The following is a 12,794-nucleotide window of genomic DNA, read 5'->3' on the forward strand; positions in this document are numbered from 1 at the left end:
TTTCCCATTATCCTGGGGACATGCCCATCACTGCCAAAGTCCCTTCACTCTGACTCCTGGCATCCCAATACCTGACTGACTGCCTGACCTTGTGACAGCTGGCTTGGGATGCAGATTCTGTTTTACCTCCTGCCCACAATCATTCTACATACATTGTACGTGGTGGGTTGTATGGAATGGTGGACATTGTTGACGGAACACCAGAGATTGCTGATGGATGGGTATATACATGCTGTGATTTGGTCGTGAAGTTTTTTAATACAAGAAAATACTAATGATGGGGACTGTTCAGTGTAGAAAACAGTAGCAAAGTGCTAGAGGAATTACAATAAAAGCAGTTCACAGTTCCTTGTTTTATGACTTTTTTTTTTTAAAGATTTTATGTGTTTATTTGACAGAGAGATAGAGAGCAGAAGTAGGCAGAGCAGTGGGCAGAGGGAGAGGGAGAAGCAGACTCCCCACTGAGCAGGGAGCCGGATGTGGGGCTCGATCGCAAGCCCCAGGGATCATGACCTGAGCCCAAGACAGATGCTTAACTGACTGAGCCGACCAGGCACCCCGTATATGACATTCTTGTCTTCTCTAGACTCTGAAAGTCTAAAGAATATTATTAGTCAATTAAAAGAGCTATTCCAAAGAGAAGTCATGTAAGTATAGACCAATCTAGGAAGTGATGGCCTCTGTTTTCTTTCCAAAGAAATAATTGTCTAGGGCTTAATTAGAACAAGCAGAAGAAGGGATTAGCAAAGGAAAGAGCCCCTGGAATCCATGACAGGACTGATTTTCTGCCCATCGTTTACTGGGACAGGACACTGCCCTCTTGCAGGGGACAGAGTCTTTCATTTTGAAGTATGCTTTGCATGAGTTTAGCTAAGATCCTCTGTCTCGTTCTCAGAGAAAGTTCTAACGCTGATGGTCACAGTCATATTTGGCCTTAATGAGCCTCTGTTTGTCGTCCTGTAAGTTATAACTTGTGATGTTTTCCAATCATGATCACATAGTTAATGTCAAGTTTTCCTATTTGGTGGGCGCAAGATTAATTTTATTTCTCCCTTCTTCTGTCCCTTCCTTATGGGTAATTCACCAGTGCAGTTTCATTCTTTGGGCTGGGGATGAGCATTCTTCTAGCAGTGGGTTAGATGTGGTAATGATGTGACTTGATTCCCAGCCCGCGGGTGACATAAGGGAAGTGCCCCAGGCGTATTCTACTTGGAGATGCTATGTATGAGACTCAGGTGTGCCTTTAACGGTGTGCAGTGAGGGACCCTGTTGCTTGCACTTGATGTTGCTCGGATGTGGGCTGGAAATGCATGACCCCTGAAGTGGCTGAATTGGGAGGACACCCACGGAACAGATAAGGCACAGAGTACACATCCACCACAGAGACTTGTCGTCTATTTGTCTGCTCTAGCCCAAGGCTAAGCTAAGTGTCCAATTAAGAAGATTTATTAAACTCCGGAGCCCCACAAGATAATCAGCAGCATAACAGAGAACATGCCAGAGACATGTCATGTTGTTTCTTCCTTTCTGCTGTACAGCTGTCTGACCTGATTTCTCTGGCCCGGGCTAGAACAAGAAGCTTAGCATGCACGAAGGTTCAGAATAATTTCTGGAGTGGTGCTGTATGCTCTTTTATTTATGGTTACACAGTGTACAGTTTTTCAGATTATCACAGGATGAAATGAGAAATGCCTTTATGGAAAAAAAAAAGTCCAGATGGAAATTGTCATTTGCTATAATTCAAGAATAAATATAGCGAGTAGGTACAGAACGCTCTGTTGTGGAAATGTAGGCAGCTTGTATGTCTTTCTTCTTTCCTTGTAGACTGTCTGGTTTACTTATTTATAATCTTTGGAAAGAATAGTTTGGATGCTCTGCAAAGTTAAAGACCAATGAAATGGAAGTCCCAAACCTGGGGAGATTGACGACTGACTTCTCAAAGAAATCAGACATGAAAACAACCCTAGGAAAATGGAAAAAAATGGTCTGAAAAGGTGAATAAAAGAAAGTCCTACCTCTTTGGAGTGCATGCAATGTCAAAGAATGTTTATTAGTTGTACATACAATATTTTAAATAAGTATCTCTCTGGAGTTCCTTATTATAATTAATTTTTTAGTTTCTTAGTAGACTTCCGACATCATATGATTTCTTTTGTTCTATTATAGATGTAGGTGCTTATCTGTTATTTATACACTTTTCACTTTAATAAAAACAAATGAGAGATACTGGTGGATAAAACTGCTAGCATTAACTTTTATTAATTAATGGTTGCTAAAAGAATTCTCATGATAAAACAAGAGTGGGAAGAGATTTTTCCTGTTGAATTATTATTTTCATGGGAAGATACATAAAAGTTTTTATTAGGATTATGTGATGCCTGGGTATAGAAAAGAAAAAAAAATGCCTAAGTAAAGGCTATAGCATCACACTTAATCTCAAGATGAAATCAGGGAGTGGTAGGGGGTCTTACTTGTTTATTAAAAACCATTTTTTCCTTGAGTTTTTCTCTCCTTGGGGACTTTGGTTCCAGTAAGTGCGTGAATGGCCAGCAGAAGCCATCCTCGTAATGACCCAGCCTGATAATGACCCAGCCTGGTAATGACCCTCTCTTGGCTTCTCTGTGAGGCACCTTTACCACACGGCCAGGCCAGGCGCGTCTAATAAGTTCTCAACACCTCTTCGGGGCGGGAAGTGCACTTTTCCACAGGGAGAAACTTAGTCATGGAAAGGTTTAAGATGTGAAGGTCGGAAGGTCAACCCATAAATCACTTACAGAGCTGCTGCTGAGGACCTCTGTGTCTCCACGTGCAGGTAATGGTGCGGGCCGGGAGGGAGAGCCCGGGGCTGAGTGCGTGCACTGGCCATGGATGGACAGATGGACAGAGGGATATGGGGCTTTTGTTCTTGCTTGGCCATGAACTGAGATCACCAGTAACTTGCATGCCCCGCTTTGCCAGAAGAAGGCTTTGAATGCCACAGAGGACAGGTGTAGCCCCAAACCCAAATTCCACACTAAGGATGTGGGTATAGAGAGAGGCACATTTTGGTGAGTGATTATCATTTGGCTTTCCTGGTGAATTATTTTCATGTGTTTTCAGCCATGTTTTTAAACTGATAGACAGTCAACCATACTTTTATCTAGAACACTTATGTGGGGATTCCTTGGGGTGCCAGTGTCCAGCTGAAGAGTGGCTGGTTGGGTATCAAGACCCCTGGGTCCTGGGTTCAGCCCTGCTCTTAGTGGTTCTGGGGCAGACGACTTTTCCTCCTGGGCCTCAGCTTTTAAATCTGTGAAAAGAGAAGGTGGAAATAAAATTGGTGGCTTTTAAACCATGTTTAAAATGGCCCTGCATTTTCCCTGAAGTGCTCTGAGAGAAAAGGGGGGCTGGAGTCAAGGTTTTGGAAAATCATGGTCTGTTGTTAAAGAAAGGTTGAAAATCTGCAACCAGATGTTCCTGGAGCTCTGTTTGATGCTGACATTTATTTTTTTTAAAAAGAAACTTAAACATAAAGTTTGCCTTGGAACTGTTTTCAGTTTAGAGTTGGCTGCAGAGTGGAGAGGTTCAAAGACCTTGGAGAGGCTGCTGCTTGGGTTCGAATCTCAGCTCTGCCACTTATGCCAGACTATGTATTTGGGCAGGTTTCTTCACATCCCTGTGCCTCAGTTTCCGCATCTGTGAAAAGAATAATAATTTGGGTAATAACGGTGTGTCAATGTAGGGCCATTGATTGTAACAAATGTCCCACTCTGGTAGGGAAGTTGATAATGGTGAGAGTGCATTTGTGTGGGGGCAGGTGGCATTGTAGGAAATCTGTGTCTTTCCCTCAGTTTTGCTGTAAGCATGAAGCGGCTCTGAAAAATAAAGTCTATTAATAAAAAAAAGTTAGGATAATAGTAATAGTAACTGTTTCGCTGGGTTGTTATAAAGGCAAGATAGTTAATGATTGTAAAGTATTTAGAACACCTCCTTGGTGCCTATTAAGCATATGAGAGTCAAATATTAACTGGATGCTTATCCATTGGAAAACTTGTTTTGCAACATGAAGCAATTTCTGCAATGTGTGAGCAATTTCAGTGTTTTCTTCATGTCCAATGTGTTTCCAGCTTGACTTAATAGGATGGTAACCCATCTTTTGTGTATACAGTGAATGTTTCAGGCCAAGAGAACAACTTGTGCAAGTTTTGGAAATGTAGAAGTTCTAGAAGTAGAAAAGTCTAGTGTAGGTAAGAATTGTGTGCTGGGAAATTTGTCCAAGGAGGTGTTAGATTATGCTAGAGCCCGATGCAGGGTTGGGGAATTCCTTGCTATAGGGGTGAGACTTCCAGCTAATGGTGATGATGATGATGGTGGAGGTGGAGGTGGTGGAGGTGATGGTAGAGTTGGAGGTGATGATGGTGGAGATACTGATGGTTGAGGTGATGATGGTGGGGGTGGGGGTGGAGGTGATGGTGGAGGTAGATGTGATGGTGGAGGTGATGGTGATGGTAGAAGTGGTGATGGTGGAGTTGGGTTGGTGGTGGTAGTGGTAGAGTTGGAGGTGATGATGGTAGATGTGGTGGTGGTGGAGGTGGAAGTGATGATCATGGAGGTGGTGATGGTGGCAAGGCAGGACAGGAGACTCTCCCCTTTATCCCAGCTGAGCTTTGTGCTGGGTATTCCCTACCCAGAGCTTAAAGGTCTCTGGCAGACTGCTTGCTAGTTGATAAGGAGTGTCTCAATTGAGGAGAAGGAAACCACTTAGCAACAAGGTGAGAAGAAAAATAGGGGACAGACAGGGACTGAGGAATCCTTATTTCCCTTGTTCTTCATGGCTGTCTCCGGTGAAGGACCGATAGCCTCTTCCACAGGTGCACACTTGGCTGGTCATTCCATTACCATCTCAAAGCAAAACAAAAGCAGCCAGATAGCTGAGGGACATTCGGGGTTCCTGTTCAGGTTTTTGATGGTTTTGCTTACAAACATTGGCAGCATTCATTTCATTTCCCAAACTGTGCTGGCCTCGTTACTGTGGTAACTGAAGCACACTTAATCTGGTTTCCATTATATAAGTGATTTGTAAAACCCAAGTTTCATTGTGGTGAAATTGTGTGTTGTAGTGATTCGGATGCAGTTTCGATTAGTATGTGTAGCACTTTCTAGCTACAGAATCATACTGACATAGTAAGTAGACGAGAGACTTGACGTATGGAAAAAAGAGATCGGATGTTCCCTTTGTACGTGCAGTCTTTCTGTTATGCCGTAGCTCGACATTTCTTTGAGATTTAACTGTATCTAGCAATGATTCTCAAGGTGAGGGTGGGTGATTTGCGCCCCCCTCCCCCCAGGACATTTGTCAGTATCTGGAGACATTTTGATTGTCAAACCTGTTCTCTTGGGCTCCTGGCATCTCGTAGGTAGAGGCAAACAGAGCTGCTCAACCCCATGGCACTCGTGCAGCCCCTGCAGTAATGAATTACCCCCGTCCACATGCCAGGATTGCTCAGATTAAGGAACTCTGGGGCACAGGGTTCATTCCATGAGAAGTTGAATATACATTCCTTGTTCTGGACTCTCTTCCAGTTCCCACATTCCATGACAAAGCCAGCTAACGTTTACTTCTGTTTGAAATCCGTGCACTGTGAGAACCCTGCTTGCATCCGGCCAATTTCTCTTAATATCTTTTCTGTACATTCTCTTGATGCAGACATGTCCAGTTTACCCCTACGGATACCCTGGGTTTCTCAACATGGCATTTTTTAAATCACTTCTTACAAGGCAACTTCTGTGTGTGTTTCTTCTGCCTAAATTTGGTTTTAAGCTCCTTAATATTGTGTGAAATTTCTTTGAGGTATGTGGAAAATATAGTTTAGTGCTACCCATGCTTTACATAGCTAGTAAATACTTCATGTTTAAATTTGATACTTGATGCGTTTGTATAAATCAAAATATTATTTTCTTGATAGCCGTAATTCCTTTCACTGAAGAGAAAAAAAAAACAGTATTTCTTCTTTTATTTTCCCAAAGCAGACACACATTTAAATCTCATTGGATTTGAATACAGACATCAGAGCACTTTGTTTCACATCTGAGAAAATATTTCTATCTTTCTACTTGTCTAAGCTTCACTTATTGTATTTATTTGTTAATAAATCTAGGTTAGAGTCTTTATGACACTTTTCTCTCTGGCCAGTGTTTTAAAAGCCTGTGTTATGCTCTCTTTTTTTTTATGATATTATAGATAGATATTTATGACTTTGCAAAACATAATGGTGAGTAAGCAACTGCCATTAGGAAAATGTTTCCATTTGGACAAATCCTGCCCTGCTGTAGGGCATGCGGGGGCCTTGAGACAGCTAATTTGGTGGTGTCATTTTCACTGTGTTCTATTTATTTGATTTCTATCGGGTTCTTTCATGTTCATTTCTTTGACTAGATAAGGCGGGAGATGTGTATTAGCATCATTATGGGGAATTAGAACCCCAGAGTTCTTTTCTTCCTGGTAGGTGAAGGCAGGTCCCAGCCATTCATCATTTTTGGGCATTTGGCTGGCTCGCCTCTCGTGGGAGTGCTTGAGATGCAGGCCCTGTGCTTACGTGGCTGAGTTGGGGTCCTCTCTTGTGGGCACAGATTAGCCACATGTCTTTCGGGTGGTCAGTTCAGTGATAAGGGGTAATAGTGATATGGAAGAGAATCTAGCAATGTCCAAGTCCCCCTTTAAAAGGCCATGGAAACCAATTCATGAATATTGGCCCATCAGCTGGACACTGGGCACCTTGGTGACCTTTGGTAGGTATTAGCTCATTCTCTCCTCGGGATCGTCCAGCAAGGTGGGTGTGAATATTCTTATTTGACGCGCAGAGAAACAGCAGCTCACAGAGCTGAAGTAACTCAACCAATGTTTTTATTTCCATATTTGATGGAGGTCGGCCCAGCTCCGAGTACGTATTCTCACTGCATCCCACTGGCTTTTATTATAAATCATCCAGTTCAGTGTGGGTGAATGAAGATCACCGTGGCTGAGTAGGGACACTGTCCTAGGCCTTCTGAAAACTTGACTTTAACCATTCCTTAAAATTTAAGAAAGGTGCTACCTTAAATTTGACAAGCCCTGAGGTGGAATATATGGCTACTGGATGACAGGGAAGATTTTTATTTTTATTTTTTTATTTTTTAAAGTAAAAAAAAAAAAATATCAGAGAGAGAGAGCACAAGCAGTGGGGAGGGGCAGAGAGAGAAGCAGACTCCCCATTGAGCAGGGAACCCAACTCGGGGCTCCATCCCAGGACCCTGAGATCATGACCTGAGCCGAAGGCAGACACTTCACTGACTGAGCCCCCCAGGTGCCCCCATACAGGGAAGATTTTTATGAGATCATGCAGGACAGCCCCCGCGTGGGATTCCTGGGGAATTCTGGATCTATCTCTAGGGGCTTGGGTGGGTGAGTCTAGTTTTCCATGAAGCCATTTCTGTGTTGCTCAGATTCTCAGAAGGGACAGAAATACTCTAACAAGCGGGGCATTTTGAACGCCCTGTTTTGCTTCCTGACATGTACAAACACAGTCTCAGAGGACCTTCCCAGAGTTGGCTGTTTGGGCCTGTTGTTTCATGGTGGGATATAATAATGACTATCTTGCTTAACATTCGGTAACTCTGGAAGTTGCTTCCAAACCGCATGGTTTTTCATTAAACTGGGAGAGAGAACATGCTCAGAGAGCTGCTTACCTTAGATTCATGCCTTCTTTGGGCAGCTGGGTAATCCATTTTGGAATCTAGTACCTGTTCAAGAAGAAAGAGACAGCAAAACAGCTCAGTGCTTATTGGCTTATGGTCGTAATTCCAGTATCTACCTTATATGACTTAACCTTTGGAGGTCACCTGAGGCAGTCCACCTGGAAGGTCTTTGTGGTTGTTCATTCATTTGTGGCTACTTCCCTCCTCTGGCCTCAAGAACTAGCTCTTGGAGGTTAGTCTAATCACAGTTTCTCCCCAACAAGGGGAGATTTTTTGTCATCAGATTGTGTGCCAGTGTGACACTGGAATGATCCTTTGTAAGAGGAGCCTTCTAATCACCCCTCATTGCAATACATTTCAAAATAATTTGATTAAATAAGGAATGTAGTGAAATAGCATTAGAGACTTTGAGCTTATTATCAAGTCTTCTAAATGGTTTAGCCTTGGCTTATAGATTTATTGCTGATATTAGAGAGTTCTGGCACACAAGCAGCAATTTGAGTCTTGTTTTTCTCACATACACACTATACACACACACACACACACACACACACACACACACACACCCCTCTCGTGGAGAGTGTATGATGAAACGACTTGACTCTATGACTTTGATAGGAAACAAATCATTGATGTGTTCTTAACCGCATGGCAGGCAGCTAATACAAGCATGTGTCACCATTGTTTGGGGAAATACGACAGTCCTGGGTTTCAGAGGCTGCGGAATTAACATGGGAATCACATGTATGTCTTCTAAAAATGACTCCCAGTATCATGCTGTGCCTGGCTCTGAACTTGGATATAAACCCCATGTAGTTTTGTAACCATACCTTTGCTGTGTTTCTGACCAGCGCCAACGGCAGGAGAGCTATGTATATAGTTTCTGTTTCTCTTTTCTCTCATTGTCTTCTTAAAATTTTATTAAGTTGTTTGTTTCTAAGGGTGAAACCTTTGAACACTGACAAGGAATACTCAGCAAAGCAGATTGGCCCATTTTTCAACTGAGTATGAGATGGCTTAAAATTAGGGGTTCCAAGTTTCATTACAATGTGACAGCAGGTACGTGTTAATCATTGCATGCTAGTCAGAGAGATGATGCATGTGGAGAATTCAATATTATAAAATTCACAGCAACCTGCGGGAAAGTATAATTAATATCCTTGTTTTGTAATGAGGCAGTTGAGCTGTGGAGAAGTTAAGTAACTTGTCCAAAGTCACCCAGCCAGCAAGGGGAAATGCAGGGACTTAAATTCAGAAAGCCTGGTAGGGAAGCTGGGCTTCTTCACCCTCCTGTTCATCTCGTGAACATTGGCTGGGTCTTCATGATGTTGTAGATCTAAGCTCTCTCTGATGAAAAGGTGTCTCTGTCTATGGGTTTGTGTTGTACTGGGGGAATTAAGTTCATCAATAGTTATATCACTTTGTAAGTAGAATGATAAAGGGTGTATACAATGGGTTTTGAGTACAAGGTTGAAGGAAGAGTTCGTTCTCATGAGGGATGAGAATGGGTGAAAACAGAGCTTTTGCAGGTGCATTTGAGGCAGGCCGTCACAGGGTGGGAGGGGTAGATGGGAATTGTAGTTCGCAGAAGGCATGGTGAGCATAAAGAGCGAAAGGGTGTATTGACATCAAAATGTTGGTGTCTCAAGAATGCTGAGTCATGCCTAGTGCATATTGGAAGATGGGGCAGGCGCTCGTAGTGAGACTGTGTTGCATCATGCAGGCCATGCTCAGGGACTGCCCACGGGATCAAGTCCAGAGGGTCCAGACAGAGGCATTTAAGCCATGTTGATGGTAGATGGAAGAAAGAGAGGAGAGCCAGGGATCTCATCCCAGGACACTGGTCAGGGCAGGAGAGAAGGCCATTCAACAGGTACCATTTTGTGGCCACTTAACACATGCCTGTGTTGGGGACATTAAAAGGACAGGTAGGACAAGTAGATGGTATTGGTATGTTAGGTGAGGAGAGTTGGCAAAAGTTTCCACAGTCACCAAGCTAGAAAGTAGGGCAGAATTCAAACTCACATCTACCTGACTCCAGAGATCTCTCCAAGGACCTATGGAACAAATCCTTTTGCATGATGGAATTGGAAATAAAGCCATAGCATCTCTTCTGAAATTGGGGGTGAGGTTGAGATGTGCCCCTTCTAGAAAGTCTTGAGAGTAGTATTGATAGTGGAGATTAGCTGTCAAAGTCTTTTTCAGCTTTGTGGTTATATATCTACAGTGAAACTAACTAGTCCTTGGCCATGAGCAAAATCACCTTATTTATTAATTGTATGAATATGTGGACATTTTGCCGATCCTTCTTTATGGGTTAAGGTTAAGAGAAAAGAGTGGACCAAGTAGTGTTTAGACATTTGAGTCCAGTGTGTGTGTGCGTACACACATGTGTAATTGTTGTAAGCATGTGCTTATAGCAAATAAGGACGGTTCTCCATGCTGTAGACCAGTACACACCACCGTCTAGAGATTCATATGCGGGGTCTGCTTGGACTGCAACAGGCTGACATTTGATTTACCAGAACATGCTGAAGACAGTGTGCTGGCCTGCCTGGGGACACTGGTAGGGAGGGAATGGTGACAGTCGGGAGAGGAGGCAGCTGTTTGTTATGACTATATATTGCGCTTAGCTAGCAGCCCTAGGCCAATTCTCATCCTTGACATTTTTTAGTACAGCTCCCATGGGATAAGAATCTTGCCCAGAGAATCCCCATAGGGTGAGTTGCTTGCTCTGTGGTCAAGGAATTAAGTTCTAAAGTTATGCTTGCTAAAGATTTATAGGATTGTGACTTGGGGAAAACATAACTATTTCATGATGTGAAATGCTAGTTTGACAGTTCACAGCATACTTCGTTCGACCTCTTGCTGTGGGAACCGTGCAGGGAGGGGTGATTCTGATATTTAGGAGCTGAGAAGAGGACCATGAGAGACTGCTGACTTGGGGTCATTACATAGGTGTTGTGCAACAGAGACTTCATTAAGAGGTGGACCCTGTGATCCCTGGGGTAGTTCTGAGATGGCAGAAAAGCATGTTTAATAATGGAGGGTGGATATGGTGGGGAATGTTCTCTTTGGCTGACAAATGACGCTAGATCCTGAATCTTCAGTGGAACTCAGTGCTTTGAGCAAACAACTATCAGAGCGTTTGTGGTTTATACGTAGTTGATGCCACGTGTCCGGGAGCTTGGGTACAGCTTCTGTGGACTTTGCCCCTCTACCTTCATGCCCACTGGCTTTTCTGTCTTGCTCTTCATTTGGAGAATGACCAATACTGGAAAAACTTTCCTTTAGCTATCTGATTTAATTGCTTTACCACTGGAAAAACACTGGGGAGGAATGGAAATTTCTGTCAAATGTGTTTAGCTGAAGAAGTGTGTGCAGAGTCTGTAGGGATTGTTGAAGGGTGTGCATGGAATGTACGTTGGAGATGACAGTGAGTTTGGGGGCTTGGAGAGACCTCCACCCGCACAATTCTTAGGAAAGTGTGAGTCATAAAATTATTTTAAATTGGTAAGTAGAATATAAGTACTTTAAACTATGAGGTAATTTATATTGATAAATCATGTAAATTGTATAATAATAATTATAAATCGTGTAAGATATTTTAGGTTATTTTGGAGTCAGGGGCTTCATGAATATGTGTGTGGCAAAAAGCTATCTGGGTAACTAGTCCATGGATTTCAGCCTAAAATTGCTTTGGGCTCATTTCTGGGTTTTCTATTCTGTTCTCTTGATATATGGGTTTAATTTTGTATCCATACTATACTGGTTTTTTATTCTTCTTTCTTTTTTTTTATTATTATATTAGTCACCATACAGTACATCCCTAGTTTTTGATGTAGTGTTCCATGATTCATTGTTTGTGTATAACACCCAGTGCTCCATGCAATACTTGCCTTCCTTAATACCTATCACTCGGCTAGCCCATCCGCCGCCCCCCCACCCCGCCCCCCCAAAAAAAGCCTTCAGTTTGTTTCCCGGAATCCATAGTCTCTCATGGTTCGTCTCCCCCTCTGTTTTCTCTGCCTTCTTTTTTCCCTTCCTTCTCCTTTTTTTTTTTTTTTTTTTTTTNNTTAAAGATTTTATTTATTTATTTGGCAGAGATAGAGACAGCTAGCGAGAGAGGGAACACAAGCAGGGGGAGTGGGAGAGGAAGAAGCAGGCTCACAGCAGAGGAGCCTGATGTGGGGCTCGAACCCATAACGCTGGGATCACGCCCTGAGCCGAAGGCAGACGCTTAACCGCTGTGCCACCCAGGCGCCCCTTCCCTTCCTTCTCCTAATATTCTCCCTGTTATTCCTTATGTTCCACAAATAAGTGAAACCAAATGATAATTGTCTTTCTCTGCTTGACTTATTTCACTTAGCATAATCTCCTCCAGTTCCATCCATGTTGATGCAAATGTTCGGTAATCATCATTTCTGATGGCTGAGTAATATTCCATTGTATATATGGACCACATCTTCTTTATCCATTCATCTGTTGAAGAGCATCTCAGCTCCTTCCACAATTTAGCTATTGTGGACAATGCTGCTATGAACATTGGGGTGCATATGGCACTTCTTTTCACTACGTCTGTATCTTTAGGGTAAATACCCAGTAGTGCAATTGCTGAGTGGTAGAGTAGCTCTATTTTTAACTTTCTGAGGAACTGCCACACTGTTTTCCAAAGTGGCTGTACCAACTTGCATTCTCACCAACAGTGTAAGAGGGTTTGCCTTTCTCCACATCCTCTCCAACATTTGTTGTTTCTTGCCTTGTCCATTTTTGCCATTCTAACTGGTATAAGGTGGTATCTCAATGTGGTTTTGGTTTGAATTTCCCTGATGGCTAATGATGTTGAACATTTTTTCATGTGTCTGTTAGCCATTCATATGTTTTCATTGGAAAAGTGTCTGTTCATATTGTCTGCCCATTTTTGGATTTGATTATTTGTTTTTTGGGTGTTGACTTTGAGAAGTTCTTTATAGACCTTGGATACCAGTCCTTTTTCTGTTGTATCATTTGCAAATATCTTCTCCCATTCTGTGGGTTGCCTTTTTGTTTTCTTGACTATTTCCTTTGCCATGCAGAAGCTT

At 42.7% G+C, this 12,794-nt stretch overlaps 1 protein-coding gene across 7 annotated transcripts in view; it reads left to right on the plus strand.

Annotated features, from left to right (window-relative positions):
- The window catches only part of SEMA5A (semaphorin 5A), a 498,547-nt gene that overhangs the window by 142,474 nt on the left and 343,279 nt on the right, over positions 1-12,794 (plus strand). Inside the window, exon 1 of one of the 7 annotated variants that reach the window (XM_034657092.1) lies at positions 1,882-1,994. The exons of the other annotated variants lie outside the window; for them this stretch is intronic. The gene's annotated coding sequence lies outside the window, so the exon portion shown is untranslated. Of the gene's footprint in view, positions 1-1,881; positions 1,995-12,794 lie in introns of those variants that run through there. 7 annotated transcript variants of the gene reach the window in all.

This window comes from Ailuropoda melanoleuca, chromosome 3 (assembly GCF_002007445.2).
Source record: "Ailuropoda melanoleuca isolate Jingjing chromosome 3, ASM200744v2, whole genome shotgun sequence".
In the NCBI taxonomy this organism is placed as follows: domain Eukaryota; kingdom Metazoa; phylum Chordata; class Mammalia; order Carnivora; family Ursidae; genus Ailuropoda; species Ailuropoda melanoleuca.